Raw genomic sequence first — 16,230 nt, forward strand, 5'->3', positions numbered from 1 at the left:
CTGTTGCTCGTACTCTGTGTAACATCTAGCTCAGAAGCCCTTTCATTGCGAAATTCAAATATTCAATTCCCATTCTGCAGGGACCAAATGATAAAGGCAACTCTGGAATAAGCAGAGGCTGAGGGAAATTAGTTTTTCTGTCTCTGTGAAACTTTATAATAGGGCTAACAAATTAATTTGGTGTAGCCGTGCCAGCTCTGTCATTCAGCCACTCACATTGCCACAAATTGCCATAACACCCTGCATTTATGCACACAAAACCAAAGTCATCACTACCTGTAATTCCTAGTGAGGAAGGACTGAAAAGTATGTCAGAAGGTCCACCGTCATAGAAAATAATATATAAATCAGTTCTCTCCTTCTCAGCTCTAGGTATTTTGCACCCCAAAGTCCCCAGCACTATCAAAAATACATACAGGTAATGTAAGATTACTGGACCACTAGGTATTGTGAATATAATATTTAGTTGATCAGATTTTTCATTCTTCAGCCATATTGCACACATTTAAATGAGAAGAGATGAACCTCCAGGCAACCAATGGTAAAAGAAGAGACAATGATGTAAAACCAAAGGGGACATTAATATCACTGCCACTAAGTGGCCAATTCACCAAATATTTAAAAATAGTAACAACATAAGCTAGAAATAAATCGTAAACATACACTGACAATTCAGGTAAATGCAGCCCACAAACCAACACGCAATTTTGTGAAGATAAAATGACAGGGTGTTGCAAGGAAACAAAGCTGAAACAAGTAAACCTCCATACACAACACTTGCACAAAGTTTCTTAAAAAACAAATGTGTTGTTTTAATACATGGACCTGACTCTAGCAGCCTTTTCCCAACGTAGTCGTCATCTTTAGCTTAGCCATTCTATAGGCCACACCAATATTAAATATCAGTAGCAGGCCAAACCCTTTTTCTTTACTTCTACTCCCTCTCCTGGCTTAGTATTGTGTAAGGTAGTAGGTTAGCTATGTCTGTCATCAAAGCAGAATTCTTGGACACTAGGCTCTTATTGTAGACCAAGTAAATTATACAATACGTGAAGGGTTGTGACCAAGAGTGTTACAGCTTTCATTGTATATGACCACGGTTTACTTTTTCTAATATTTAAAAATATATATTTTCCCTGTAGTGGACTTCAGTGTATGTCCTAAACCTATTTGTTCTTTGCTTTTATTTTTATTTTTTTGTAAGAAAATACGTTCTTCAAAGTGTTGTGATGATTCCAGACACACACATATATGTGAGGCTGCTTTCCAAGGTGCAGGCAGCAGATTCTCTTAGGGAATATGCAATACAATATTTGACAGCCATGGTGATGCAGGTTAATGAATCCTCTACATCCTTCTCAGTAGAGCAAATCCAAGAGTTTCCCAGTCTAATATAAGATGCATGTTGCCTCTACTTCATACAGGAAATATGGACATTCAACCATTCAAAATGAAAGGCCCTGTTTGGAACTCCCCAACAATGAAGAACAACATAGATCACATTTGTGTAGAATGTTGAGTGATAATGGATGCCTCTAATTGCAGATTCCTCACCCTAGGAATCGTCCATGGTATCAGACTGGATCTGGAAACTCTTGCAGTAAAATTGGAATTGAAATATCTATTGTATAGAAATAATACAATATCGACCAGTCATGAGAATAGATAAAATCCAGTATCCATTCTAAAACCTAGTACAGTAACTAAAATCCCTTGTAAATTCTATAACCCACTACAATATTGTATACCAGTAGAGTATGATCCAGCATTTTCTGGGCCCTTTTTTTCTCCTTTTCACGCTCTGCTTCAGTTTTTCTTTATTTCTCTTCACTTGGTCCTCCTTTTAATCTTGTTCATCACATTTAAGGACGATGGAATTTAGGGTGGTCTCATTTGGCTACCCAGTGAGGACCAGGAATTGGTAGCCAAATTGACGAGTTAGTGATAATATTTAAATATACAATTTATAGGACCATACTGTAAAAGATTCAGGATAGCAACTGGAAGTCCTAATTTCCTGAATACGTTCCAACAGATTAGAGTCACAGAGACTAATAACTTTGCTGTTGCCATACAGAAAAGCAGCACCAGAACCTAGTGTTTGGTGAAAAATCTATAGTTGTCTGTAATATGCATTAGTAATATCTATACCCAAGCACAGTCCTGGTAGGGAAAAAGAATTAAAAGACTCAGACATTTAAAGAGCTTCAAATCAAAGTTTATAATGGATAATAGCAATAAGTAAGCCATTAATCAATTAAATTCTCAATTGTCAGTTACAGGTGTAGCGTCAACTACAAAAGTTCTTAACATTAATTAAAGACAGCTTTCATGGGAAGCTAGAAGGACAAGTTAAAGGAAAGCTCTGCAAGGCATTTGCAAAGCTCTTGTTTGGCAAAGTAGTCCAAGGAAAGTCCGTAAGGCAAGTGGTTCCTGTCTATTTAGCGGCAGGAGAAAAGGCCTGCAAAGTTCTCTCAGCTTAAGCTTGGGGTCAGAGTCCACACGCTTCTCCTCCGACACCTCTCTACAAGGCGGAAAAGCAGACCAATGGACAGGGCGGGACAGAACAGAACAGGACAGGACTGCACCCTGGACTGGCAAAACAGAAGCTCTTCTCTCCCTTGAGCAGGAAGTGATAACATAGTTCATCAGTCCGGTGATGACACCCACTGTGTCACACTATCATAGTCTGACATACCTGAAGTTATCTTTCATTCACAAGGTGCAAAACTGGCAACATTCAGAGATTTTCCCACATAGAATATGAGAAATGGGCATCCGTCATGAGCACACGGCTTGAATCACAACAGGATATTCATTGTCGGAAGTTCCAGGTGTGCTAGTCCCTAGAGTGCAGTTCACACAAGAGTATTAAGCTTTTAACATTTTGTAAAACACTTTCTGGTAGACATCTTGAGAAGGCATAGTCGTAGAATTTAACATGAAATTAAATGCAATTTAAAGTAATATGACAGTATTAATATGCAAATGATCTCTAAAAATGAGCACATGAAACTTCACGTATTCTTTTGTCAGGCAGTCGATATATATCATGTCTAACAAATGTTCAATAGTAATTGTAGTCAATTACTGCAATTAGAAAGCATATACTTGGAATATATGTTTTTAAAATGCATTTCTAATATCATTTTTGGAATTTTGAGACTGTACATATAAGGATCACATATGGAAAGTTTCAGTTTTCCAGCTATTATGAAATTTATTTTGCACCATATACTCTTTAGCCACTTAATACATTACAATGGTAAGGAAAAAGAAGAGTTTCTAAAAATACATATTCTTTTCTTTTGCCATAATAATGCAGCATATAACTGATATTTATTTCAGACAAAGCTAATAGTGCATTTTAGTTATAGCACATATACATTCTCATTAATCATTTAGAAATATTCATTTGTTAGTTTTATTGGACACATTTTATATGGCTTTTCATCTACTTCTACACTCTAAGCATGCTTTTATGGTGCTTTTTACTATATTTTCTCTTATAATAATAATAATAATCTTTATTCCGCAGTAATCACAGCCATGAAAGAAACAGGAATAAAAAACAGTAACAAATTCATTTAAAACAACATGTCACAGTATGTGCAAAATCGCAAATGACCTTATATCCATCAGTCACCTCTAGAATTCCTTGATCTTAGGGCAACTCTAAGAAAGTTTGTTACAACAAAAAGCGTGCGGACATTAGGCTGGAGTTGCAAATACAATAGAGCTACACAACCATGCTTAAATCTAATTTCTGATAGAAAAGGTTTAAGAAACAAATGTCTGCTGTAAGAAAAATATTTTCATAAAAGTACAAAATGTAGGGTATCCTGTGGAGACGTATTGTCGCAGCCACAGGGACCTCTTTCTGCTACATAGTAAGTAAATCTTTATTCGGTTTTCAAGGTACATAAACAACCATAAAAGAATTTCAGCAAATATATCATAACATATACAATCAACACGTTATTAGTCTTTACAGCATAAAACTATCAGCTTTATCCTAAGTCAATTTTAATATAAACAGTTTTTAAAAGAAATTTAGACCTATCAAGCAATTTTTCCAATTTCTCTTGTTTTTCCTGCAGTTTGCGATATGGTTTGGTCAAAGATTTACTCTGTGTTTAAAAATACATTTTTAAAAAGTCTCTATATATTTACAGACTGTTTCTGACTCAATAAATTGCAAACGCAACATGGCAGGGCGACATCTTCTTAAACCCATTTTCTTAAGAGTGGGATTAGCCAAAGTTTACGGTGTGCGGAGTAAAATTTACAAAACAAAAAGGTGTGCATGGTGGATTGTTCTGATGTGTCATCACATGGGCACACTATTAAACACTCTTCCCAACTGTTTTTTATCGGAAATGCCACCAGTCTATGAAAGATATTCATTCTAAACCTTGTCAAAAGGAAGCGCTCAAATTGTGACTGGACATATGTCAGGTGCGGCTCAATCTCCAGGGTGGTCATAACTGCCATGGAGTGTTGGACCGAAGATTTTCTTGCCTCAGTGCAAATTCGTAACTCTTCCACATGGCTCAGTGCCCTTTTTAAAAATCTTTTCTGGATATTTCACCAATTAGTTCCGGGGCAGAATAATATTTACTAAGTCCCAAATCTGTGAGGAAGTTCTTTACGTACATGAGCCACTCAATTTTTCCCACGTAGTCCAGTGACTTCCAATCTGTTACTATCTGTTTAGATAGGGTATTTGTCGTCGTGGTCCAGATACGTCGCCAGAGCAAGAGCGGTTGTATTTTTGCCAGGTCCGCTATATGCGAAATGCCTAGCTCCATGGGAGAGGCATAGGTAGATGCACATCTGGGGACTGCCAACAGGAATCTTAGAAAGGTATTCTGTGCAACCTGTAGGGATTTAGTGTTTTTGTGTCCCCAAAGTCCTGCCCCATAAAGTGCGGTAGATTGACATTTTGCTTTATAGATATGGAGCAGTTCTACTGGTGGTCTCTTTCCTAGTTTTTGTGAGAATTTTTTGAGAGCAGCAATTGCTCGTAGGAACTGGTGCTTTCGGGCTTCTATGGCTGGTTTCCATTTTATCTTTTCATCCATCATAATGCCAAGATATGGATATTGGGCAGTTGTTTCAATCCTTTCGTTATCCAGGAAGATACCTTTCCCCCCTTTTTTCTTAGTTCCTGCCACCATGACGTAGGTCTTTTTTATGTTTATGCGCAGATTCAAACTGCCCATAAACATTGCGTACCTATCTAGTGCCTTCTGTAATTCGCACGGTGTTCTTGCGAGAATCACTGCATCATCCGCATATAATAGAGCGGGAATTAGGCGGTTTCTTACTCGAGGAAGATCCTGACCCCCCTCAACATCTCAACCTCAAGGCCATTTGTGTAGAGGGAGAAGAGAAAGGGGGCCAGGACACAACCCTGCCTAACCCCACGCTCTACCTCGAATGAATCAGATAGTTCGCCGTTTACTCCAAAACGTACTCTAGCAGAGGCGTTTGAGTAAAGTTCTCTCAGGAAGGTTACGAGGGCCTGCTCCATCCCCATCTCAGTGAGGATAGACCATAATTTCGAATGGGAAACGCAGTCAAACGCTGCGGAGAGGTCGACATAGACCCTATATAGCCTGCCCCGCTTGGCTGAGACATATTTCCCCATCATTAATGACAGATTTAGGGCTTGCTCCGTTGTTCCGAAACCCTCTCGGAAGCCAAACTGGATGTCCCAAAGAATCTACCTGTCCTCAACCCACTCCTGTAAACGCTGGAGAACCACTCTGCCCAGGACTTTCCCCAGCGAATCCAGGAGTGAGATTGGACGGTAACAAGTGACGTCCTGTCTTTCACCCTTCTTAAAGATGGGGACCATAGTAGATTGGGTCCAGGATTTAGGTAGCCCACACATCATAGTGGAATCAAATACCCTTTTTAAGATAGGGGCCCACAAATCTAATTTGTATTTAAAAAAGTCCACTGGTACCCCATCTGGGCCAGGGGCTTTCCCACTTTTACTAGCCGTTTCTGCATCAATAACTTCAGTTAGTGTAAATACTAATGGAATTGGAAGAGAGTTTAGCTGTTGGGGGTTACTATTGCTATTTGTCCCCCCTACAAGATCTGATTCTGGTTTTTTGCCAAAGATTTTTGAAAAGTGATGTTCGAGGCATGAGGGCTGCTGAATTCATATCTGTGCATAGATCGCCGCCTAGTGTTGGGTCCGGATGATTGCACATTGTTGTCCTGGAAGAGTCTTCGAAGTATCCCGAGATAGGTGGCTCCTCCCCTGGACTACAGTGCGCATGGGCATCCTCTCCATCCCCAGATTGTTTTTTTCCGCCATTGGGTTTGGATGTCTAATCTCAACTCCAGTTAAAAAACTTGTACTCTTTCTATTCCTAAGGCCAAAAGGCCTTCATAGCGTCGGTATTGTATTGTTTGGTGCCTGGCCCTTTCGGTTCTTCGATCGGCGTCGAAAAAAGTTCTTCTCTCGACAACACAGGCCCAGACTACATTGACGATGGAACGGACCCCGTTTAAGCAGTGCCCCGTTTGTAATTCGAAATATTCGAACTTAGATGTGCACCCAGTGTGCAATACATGTTTGTCCCCCGACCACGACGAGTCAAAATGTTTCGCCTGCTCAAGGTTCCGCTCAAAGAAGACTATCAAACTTCGACGCGCGGCGAGGCAGTCGGCCCAGCAGTCGGCTCCAGCACCTGCGAACATCTTCGATGCCGGGGACGAGGAACTCTTCCAGGATGAGGAAGAGGCAGAAGAGGATGTTCCCGAAGAAATGTCGGAACCGGCGTCGGAGCAGGACTCCAATTTCGAGGTGGACGAGCCAGACGAGGACTTCGTCCACGACCAAGACGTCGTCGAGGTAGGGGACGACGATGAGGCCCTTGCGGCCGTTGATGGCGACTCCGGTGGAGAACCGAGTCCGCCCGCAGTTACGGGGCCTATCATTAACATTCAGCCCTCTCCGGCTCCGGTCGAGGCATCGCCGAAAGGCCTTAGCCAAGATCCATCCTCTCGGTCTACAGCCCGCGACAAGGCCAGGCTAAGACCCTTTCGAAGGAGCCATCGGTCGATTCTGCGAAATCGAAACCGAAACAGACGGAGCCAAAATCGAAACCGAAACTACTCAAGATGGTGGTCGGTTCGACGTCGACGAACATCTCGAAGGTTGTCGACGATCCTTCGACGCCGAAGATACCCGTCGGCACCAAGACTGGGACTTCGAAGCAGGGCTCGGCCACGAAGCACGTCGCCTCGAAGGGCTCGGCGTCGGCGCCAGCGTCCACGACCAAACATGGCGAGAAGGGTAAAGGGCTTCCGTTGGGTAAAAGTCTCCAGCCACCCCTCTCAGGACTCAAGGCTGGGCTGGCAAAGAGGGTCGAAGCCACGGCCAAGGACACCCCGAAATTGTCGTCGACGTCCAAGGATCGAGGCGCACCGCGCCGGGAGCTCGATTCGACGCGGTCAAGCGAGCGGCCTACACAGGCGTCGAAGAAACCCGAAACAGCCGCTTCAGGTTCGAAGCATGCGGAATCGACGCCTCTTAAGTTTGGCCTTCCGTCCACGGCCCGTCCAAAGCATCTCGAGGCTTCCAAGATGCCGAAAGTATCCTCACATGCACAGGTAGTCTATCACGAGCCTTTTTACGACAACCAGGCAAAACTGTTCATTGACTCGGAGTCGGGCAGGCTTACCGTCCACAAGCGGAAGATCGCGCCTAAACATCCCTTGGAAGGTTACAGGATTCCACTCAAAAAGAAGATGGTCTCCACGACCTCTCCGGTTCTTGTTGAACCTCTTCAGGACTATTCGCACCATACTGTTCATTCCCCAACACAAAGTGAGGAGGACTTGAATGTGGACTATGGCCAAATGGCCTTCTCTTACAACACTGACACTGATCAGGATGTCTCAAATCAATGGACAGGAGCAGGAGATCAAGGCGATGACCCTGATGACCCCTATACCGCTCCAGACTCTCAGTCCTACAATGTGAAACAATCTCCAACTGAGGACACTGCAGCATTCAATGCCTTAATAGAGCGGGCAGCCCTTAACCATGACGTTGAAATGCATGCTGAGCCAGTGGATGAAGATTTCTTATTTGACACCTTCTCCACATCTGAACGCTCCACCAAGACTCTTCCCATGCTTAAGGGGGTCCTCAAGCATGCCACAGCCATTTTCAAGGAGCCAACCAAAGCCAGGGTTATCAATCCCCGGATCGACAAGAAATACAGGCTTGCCCCAGTGGACCCCACCTATATCAAAGGCCAGCTCCCCTTGGACTCCCTAGTGGTGGCTAATGCACGCAAAAGGGCTAACTCTCAATCGACCGGTGACGCTCCCCCTCCGGACAAAGAGTCAAAGATCTTTGAAGCGTCTGGGAAGCGTGTGGCAGCGCAAGCCGCTAACATTTGGAGAATAGCCAATACACAGGCCCTGTTGGCTAGGTACGACAGGGCGCACTACAACACCCTAGAACAATTAATGCAGCACATGCCTGATATGTACAGGGAGGCAGCAGAAATGGTTATACAAGAGGGAAAACTGATCTCCAATGCGTCAATAAAATGTGCACTGGACGCAGCAGACACTGCGGCAAGGGCAGTAAATACTAGCGTGATGCTGCGACGCCATGCATGGCTGCGCATCTCAGGGTTTAAATCCGAGATCCAAACTACTCTTCTCAATCAGCCGGTTAATCCGGACTTCCTGTTTGGACCGGAAGTTGACACAACACTTGAGAAAATGAAGAAGGACACTGAGACAGCGAAATCCATGGGGGCTCTCCAGTCACAGCAGTTTCGGGGCAGTTCCTTTCGTCGCTCCGGTAACAGGGGAGAAACAAGAGGACAGGCTCTACAGCATTCCCAGTACGCCAAGGGCACCACGCAATCTGCCTACACTAAAAACACCAGAGGTGGATACCGTGGGAACAGCGCCAAAGGGAGAGGCTGTGGCAATAACAACGCCAGGTCCTCCACTCCCAACAAACAGTGACTTCTTGTCACTGCCCCCCGACCATCTTACACCTGTCGGGGGGAGACTCCAGCATTTCCTGCCACTCTGGGAAAACATCACAACAGACAGGTAGGTGAGACAACTTATCCGGTACGGCTATTGTCTAGAACTAACCTCCACCCCCCCCCCAACATACCCCCAAGAAACCGTCCTATGTCCGCAGAGCACTCGCACTTATTGCAGCAAGAAGTACTCTCCATGCTGCAAAAAGGAGCCATATAACTTGTGCCTGTCGAAGAAAGGGGTGCAGGGGTGTACTCCCTGTACTTCTTGATTCCAAAAAAGGACGGGTCCCTGCGGCCCATTCTAGACCTCAGACCCCTCAACCAATACATCCTTTCGGAGCACTTTCACATGCTAACCTTACAACAAGTCCTGCCGCTGCTCCGTCAGGGCGACTTCCTAGCCACCCTGGACCTCAAGGATGCGTATTTCCACATTCCCATTCACCCAAGTCACAAAAAATATCTCAGGTTCACAATCAACAGTCAGCATTACCAACTCAAAGTTCTGCCGTTCGGGGTCACTACTGCTCCCAGGGTTTTCACCAAATGCTTGGCGACTGTGGCGGCGCACCTTCGCAGGCAAGGTGTGCACGTATATCCCTACCTGGACGACTGGCTTGTGCGGCCCAATCTGCCGTGGAGTGCGAGCGCGACATGTCGCGGACCATTCACCTCCTTCACAGTCTCTGGTTCTCTCTCAACTACGCAAAGTCTCACCTGCAGCCAGCCCATGTGCAACAGTACCTGGGGGCAACACTAAACACCCAGTCGGCCACAGCGCAGCCGAACCCGGCCAGGGTCAACAGCATGCAAACGCTCATCCGGAGGTTCCAACCACAGCGATCCCTCCCAGCGCACGTGTTCATGCAACTGATCGGCATGATGGCATCCTGCATATTCATAGTCCCGCACGCGAGGCTGCACATGCGTCCCCTTCAAGAATGCTTAGCCCGTCAGTGGAACCAGGCTCATGGCCATCTAAAAGACCTAGTGTTGGTGACCGGTCGTGCTTACAACTCTCTACATTGGTAGAACCCACAAAACCTTTGCAGGGGACGACCATTCCAAGAGCCTGTCCCACAGATAGTGCTAACGACGGACGCATCTCTCCAGGGTTGGGGAGCGCATGTCCTCCACTACACAGTGCAGGGACTATGGACAGCACAACAGCAAAGGATGCATATCAATGTGTTGGAACTGATGGCGATCTTCATGGCACTAAAGGCATTCAAGTTGCACCTGTGCAACAAAGTCGTGTTAGTCCGGACGGACAACATGACCGCCATGTATTACATCCAGAAGCAGGGAGGCACGCACTCCCCGCAGCTGTCTCACCTAGCCCAGAGCATGCGGAAGTGGGCCATTCAGAGGAACATCTTCCTCATGGCGGAGCATCTCCCGGGTGTCGACAACCAAATGGCGGACCTGCTCAGCAGGCACAGTCATCAGATGCACGAGTGGGAGATCCACCCGTCAGTTCTCCATCCGTACTTCCAACAGTGGGGTCATCCAGACATCGACCTCTTCGCCACAAGCGAGAACGCAAAATGCCCAAACTTCGCCGGCAGGTTCCCACACCCGCAATCTCAGGGCAATGCGATATGGATGAACTGGTCAGGCAGATTTGCGTACGCTTTTCCGCCAGCCCCCCTCATACCTCTGGTGGCACGCAAACTGCGACAGCACTCCATGACACTCATCCTGGTTGCTCCAACGTGGGCACGGCAAGCTTGGTACACCACGTTCATGGAACTTTCAGTGGTGCCTCACCAATGGCTGCGCCTCACTCCCAGCCTCCTCACTCAGAGCCATAGCGACATTCAGGAGGAGCCACCTATCTCATGATACTTCGAAGACTCTTCCAGGACAACAATGTGCAATCATCCGGACCCAACACTAGGCGGCGATCTATGCACAGATATGAAAGTCAGCAGCCCTTCATGCCAAGAACAGATGCATACTGGTAAGTAGCATATTCCTTACCCATGCAGATCCATCTATAGCCACCTCTATTGATGGTTGGTTTTTTTGTGTCTGCTAGAAACGGGGCTCTTATCACTTTCCAAAATGTCTCGCTGTTTTTATTTAGGGAACTTTCGTGTAGTTGGTTCCACAAGGCTTGTTTCAGTTCTAATTTTCTTTCCTTACAGGCTAATCTATAGGACCTTCTAAGCTTTTTTATTTCTTCCTGATTTCTAAGTCTATTAGAAAGTGCTCTTTTTCGGTTTTTGTGGGCCAATGTACATTTATGGTTAAACCATCCTTTTTTTGTGTCCCTGTTCCCTTTCTTATTTACAGTTAGCGTTTTTTTCACATTTTGCAGAATTAAATCGAAGTTTTGGAGAACCTCCTCTTCCCCTATGTCAGTATCTAGGCATTTCGATATAGCCGGGTAAGCCGCACATACCACCTTGGCTGTTAATTCTGCTGGATCTATCTTTTCCCAGGCCAGAGCGTAACCATTCATTTTGGAAAGATGTAAATTATTCTGGGCAAGAGCAGTCATTATGAGCTGGGGTGAGAGCTGGCCCTGTTCTAGAGATAAATTCACACCCAGAGCCGCGTGATCACTTAGGGAGTTTACTAATATTCTAAATTCATTAATTTTGCTTACCGATGTAACGGTGGCTAGGATGTAATCTATGGTCGACTCACATCCTCTCCCTAGGTAAGTTGGATCCAATCCTCCCTGTGAATTTTTTACCTCATTTATTATCACTAGGCCTAGTTCGGATAGAGTTTCGTTTAAATAGTCTCCTAACATAGAGTGGTTAAAGTGAACAATTTGCTCATCTTGATTTTCCGCTAAACCACACATATTGGTGTTAATTTTAGGGCAAGGGTGCTGATTAAAATCCCCCCCCCCCCCAGATAATACTCGGTATGCCCGTAAGTTTCATTTGATTTATCAGTTTGCCGAGTTTTTGACGGAGCTCACCAATTATTTTTACCGCCTCAGTGCCAATTAAATTATCGTAGAAATTTACCAGGAGAACAGTCTCCTTCTTCCCAAAAGAGAGGCTTAGTAGTTGATAATTAGGTTCTATTTGGAGAACCGTAACTTTCAGCCCAGATATGGTATTTGCTATATAAGTGATCAGACCACCCTTTGCCCTTCCATGAGTAGCTGCTATTGCTGGGGAAAAATAGGTTTTATAACCCATCAGATGTTGTTCCGAGGTAGCCCAAGTCTCCTGTAAGCAGATAACCCCATGTTCTTTAACAAAATTTAGGGCACTATCATCCTCAATCTTTGCGCAAAGTCCTGCTATATTCCAAAACAAGAGTGATACCGTTCCACCTTTATGTGCATGCAGTACCTCACTTGGGAAAGCCTCCTCTAGGGGAGAACTATCTACTATCAGTTGCCTCTTCTCCCTTGGGAAGCCTATTTTTGTGCCTAGTGTGTTCTCTAGATTCAGGGTTTCTCCCAGTTCCAGGGGTGCCAGATTAGGAGCTGCATGCTGGTGATCGTATGCTATCATTTCCTCATTTGTCTCATCCTCCATTATATCAGCACCTCTTATATTAGTAATCTCTGGAGGAATACGTTTTGATAAAGGGCCCTCACTCCCATTTGTGGTTGGGATGAGTCAGTCCACTTCATCTAACCCATAAAGCATTGAGGAGTGATTAAAGGTGGGGAGGTTAAATCCCTGTTGTGCTGGGAAGTTGTTGTTATTAAACCCCCTATACGACAATGGCCAGCTTGGGTGATTGTGAGGGTTTTGGAAAAGAGGTTGGTGGCCCACTTCATTCCATTGAAAGGGGTTCCTTCTTACAGGGTTAGCTTTTTGTTGATAGGATGATGGGTCTCTTGGATAAAAATAGCTAACATAGTGGGTGGAGATGGAGTCCCCCCCTCTTGCCTCATACCAATCTCCAATGCATCTCATGGTTCTGTGGTCCTTAAAATTTACAATTACTACGTCCCCTTTCCTGTCCTTTGGTCTTGATCCCACCCAGTTTGCACGCCTCACAGTTAGGATTTCTCCATCTACATGGGCAGGGAGTGGTCTATTTTGTTCTAGCCAATGGATTGTTTTGTTTTTTAGGGCGTAATGGTTTTCCCTCACCCCTTCTGCTAATTCGGGTACTCCTGTCATCATAATAGTAAAAGGGGCAGAATCGGGTGGTAGGTCTACTTTTCTGAGCGTGTGCGTATAGGATCGCTGTGTGGGCTGTTGCCCATTCTCGTTCTCTAGTCTATTTTCATTAGATGTGATGTTGTTCTCAGATACCCTTTTCTCTTCAGTGGTTGCGGACTCCCTTTGTTTCGGATGACCTTTTGGTGGTTGGGTGAATAGTTCTTTAGTGGGCAAAGTTTTTGAGGATTTACCCACCACTTTTTTTTCCCCGTTTTGGTCCCAGTATTTGCACTGGAGGTACTAGTTGAGGGTTGTTCTGTAGTCTGGATAGAAGTCACAGCGAGACCTCCAGTACTCGTTGTGACCTGTGTTTTTACTAGTTCCGCCAGAATCGCTTTATTTCCTTCTAATTGGTCACCTAGTTTGTCTAGCTTTGCACTGATCAACCTCGTTCTCTCAAATAAAGGGAGTAGAAAGACCTAACCATGATCTCTAATTTAGATAAGAGTTCACCCTCTATATTGATTGGGGCCTCGTGGCATCGCTAGGGAGTTAATAGGAGAAACAGAATTACCAATCTCTATTGGCTGCGAGGGTACTTGGACTACAGGAATTGGATTGTTTATACTCTTAACCCGACCTTTCTTTTGAGAAGAACCCCTTCTTTTCCTTTTCTTTCCTTTAATGCTCGATTCCCCACTCTGAGTTATCGTTGGGGGGGAGGCAATGGATAATTTTGGGGAGCTTGATAGGCCCGTGGTGTCTGTCCCCACCGAGGAATTTTGAAGGAAAACGTTTCCGCTAAGGCAAATCAGTTTGTCATCCTCCTCCCTTATGGCCAGCTGTGAGGGGCCACCTCCTTCTAACATTGCCGTACCCGGGGAATGTGCTTGGCCTATTTGACCTAAAGAGGAGCGCTTTCCCATTAGTAAATCCAGCGAAAGGCGCTTCTCTGTATCAGCAATTTCTTTCTCCAAAACAATAGAGATACGCTTAAAGAAATGATCAATCGTGCCAGTAACAGCCCCTTTAGAGGTTTGCACCGTAATGTTGTTACTTGTCCCCGTTAGAGTGGCCATAGTCAGCAATTTAGAGGGTTAATTATGCTACAAAAGGGTGAGAAGTATGACGGTCACAGTGGGGTAAGCACAATACTGATTTTATGTAGCATGAGTAAAGGGCACGTTGCGATGACGAGCATCAATCTTACCATAAGGTATGTGATAGCAAATGTTCGGGGGGTAGCCCGTCCCATCCTTAATCGTCCTTTGACGGCCGTAGACGGCCCCGCCCTTGTCCCGGGCTTCTCCCGGGACGCTCCCGCGCAGCGGTGTGTTCAACCTATTATATAGGGAGGGAGAGTGTTGAGGGGCGGGGCGGCCAGGCAGGGAGAGCGGACCAGGTGATGGTGAGTGGTCATACAGGGACTCCTGGGAAACGGAGTCCCTGTTTTCACGCTCGCAGCCCTGTCGCCGTTCCAGCCCTCACCTTCCCTCTTCACAGCGCTTCAGCGCTAGGTCCAGAGCAGTTGGTTGTTACTATCCTCAGGAGCGAAGCGGGACCCGCGAAGCGGGTCCGGCAAGCAGCAGTTGTGTCCTTGGGCTGTGATTATCGAGTAAGCTACACCTCCGTAGTTAATGGCAGCAGAAGGAGAATCCCGCAGAGTCACAGGCGGAGCCCAGTTTTAGTTCTTTCGTGATCAGGGGGGGGGGGCGGCCAGGCAGAGAGAGCGGACCAGGTGATGGTGAGTGGTCATACAGGGACTCCTGGGAAACGGAGTCCCTGTTTTCACGCTCGCAGCCCTGTCGCCATTCCAGCCCTCACCTTCCCTCTTCACAGCGCTTCAGCGCTAGCTCCAGAGCAGTTGGTTGTTATTATCCTCAGGAGCGAAGCGGGAGCCGCGAAGCGGGAGCCGCGAAGCGGGTCGGGCAAGCAGCAGTCGGGTCCTTGGGCTGTGATTATCGAGTCAGCTACACCTCCGTAGTTAATGGCAGCAGAAGGAGAATCTTTCTGCTGCATGTACAGCAAAGCCAGCCAGGGATGCCAATAGGCGGTGGAGCAGATTTATTCAAACGGGTAATTAAAAATCTGTCATAGGTACTAGGTGATAAATAAATAAATATCCATGCCCTCAGACAGATTTAACTAAAACCTGCCCTCTTACAATAGGTTTTCTGAGCTCCTTGCCCTCACGGCAGACCGTAGCATTTTTAAAAAACAATTCTTCGACCAATTTCTTGTGCTGAGGCTTCACTCAATCGTGCCTTAAGAAAATATCTGCTCCTCCTAGGGCCGCGTGTGTCTACTTGATACACCTTAACAATGGGATTTTGAATGCTTGGTCAAGTGAGAGGCAGTCCAAGATTACTGACCGGTTAAAAGCTGCCTCCTCACTTGACCAAATCTTCACCCAGCACAACAAAGGCTTGACAGCCACCAGAACAGTTATGTACTTAATATCCAATTTTTTGTGTACAGAATACAAGGGGGTGCCCTGGGGGACTTTCAAAATCCATCTTAATTATTTATTTTGCGCAGTCTGTAGTTTGTAAACCACCATGTACCCCCAAACCGCACTCCCATACAGAGCCTTAGAAATGCACAAAGACTGGTGTAACTTTAAAATCACCCCCAGTGACCATGTGCCTAATCTGTGGGCATAAATTTCAATAGCTCCCATCGATTTCTTCATGTCCAATAGTTTCCCCTCCTGTATGTGTTTTAAATTCATTTTGGCATTGAATAGTATTCCAAGGTATGAGAAAGTGGGGATCTTGGCTAAACTGTGTGTTCCTGCCTTGTAGGTCTAAGGTCTCTTCACTCAATTACCTAATTCCATAACATATGATTTTGGGGAAATTAGGAGAGAGGTCCAGCCCATTCATAAAAGAGACAAACACATCTTTTAGGACCTTCAGGGACTTAGGTGTGCGCGCTATCAATACTGTGTCATCCACATACAAAAGGATAGGCACTGGTCTCCAGCCTATCCTGGGTGTGTCAGCCTGTAATGCTATCAGGGTGGGTTCTAGGCCGTTGCTATAATCATTGTCTTTTTCTAAAACAAGTGCAAACTGCTTATTCAATTTTCTTCTCATTAT

The 16,230-nt window shown here is 45.4% G+C and overlaps 1 protein-coding gene across 2 annotated transcripts in view; it reads left to right on the top strand.

Moving 5' to 3' along the window:
• LIMS2 (LIM zinc finger domain containing 2) overlaps positions 1 to 16,230 on the top strand; it is a 354,252-nt gene that overhangs the window by 266,190 nt on the left and 71,832 nt on the right. The window lies entirely within an intron of this gene.

The sequence above is a fragment of the Lissotriton vulgaris genome, chromosome 11 (genome assembly GCF_964263255.1).
Source record: "Lissotriton vulgaris chromosome 11, aLisVul1.2, whole genome shotgun sequence".
Lineage (NCBI taxonomy): Eukaryota > Metazoa > Chordata > Amphibia > Caudata > Salamandridae > Lissotriton > Lissotriton vulgaris.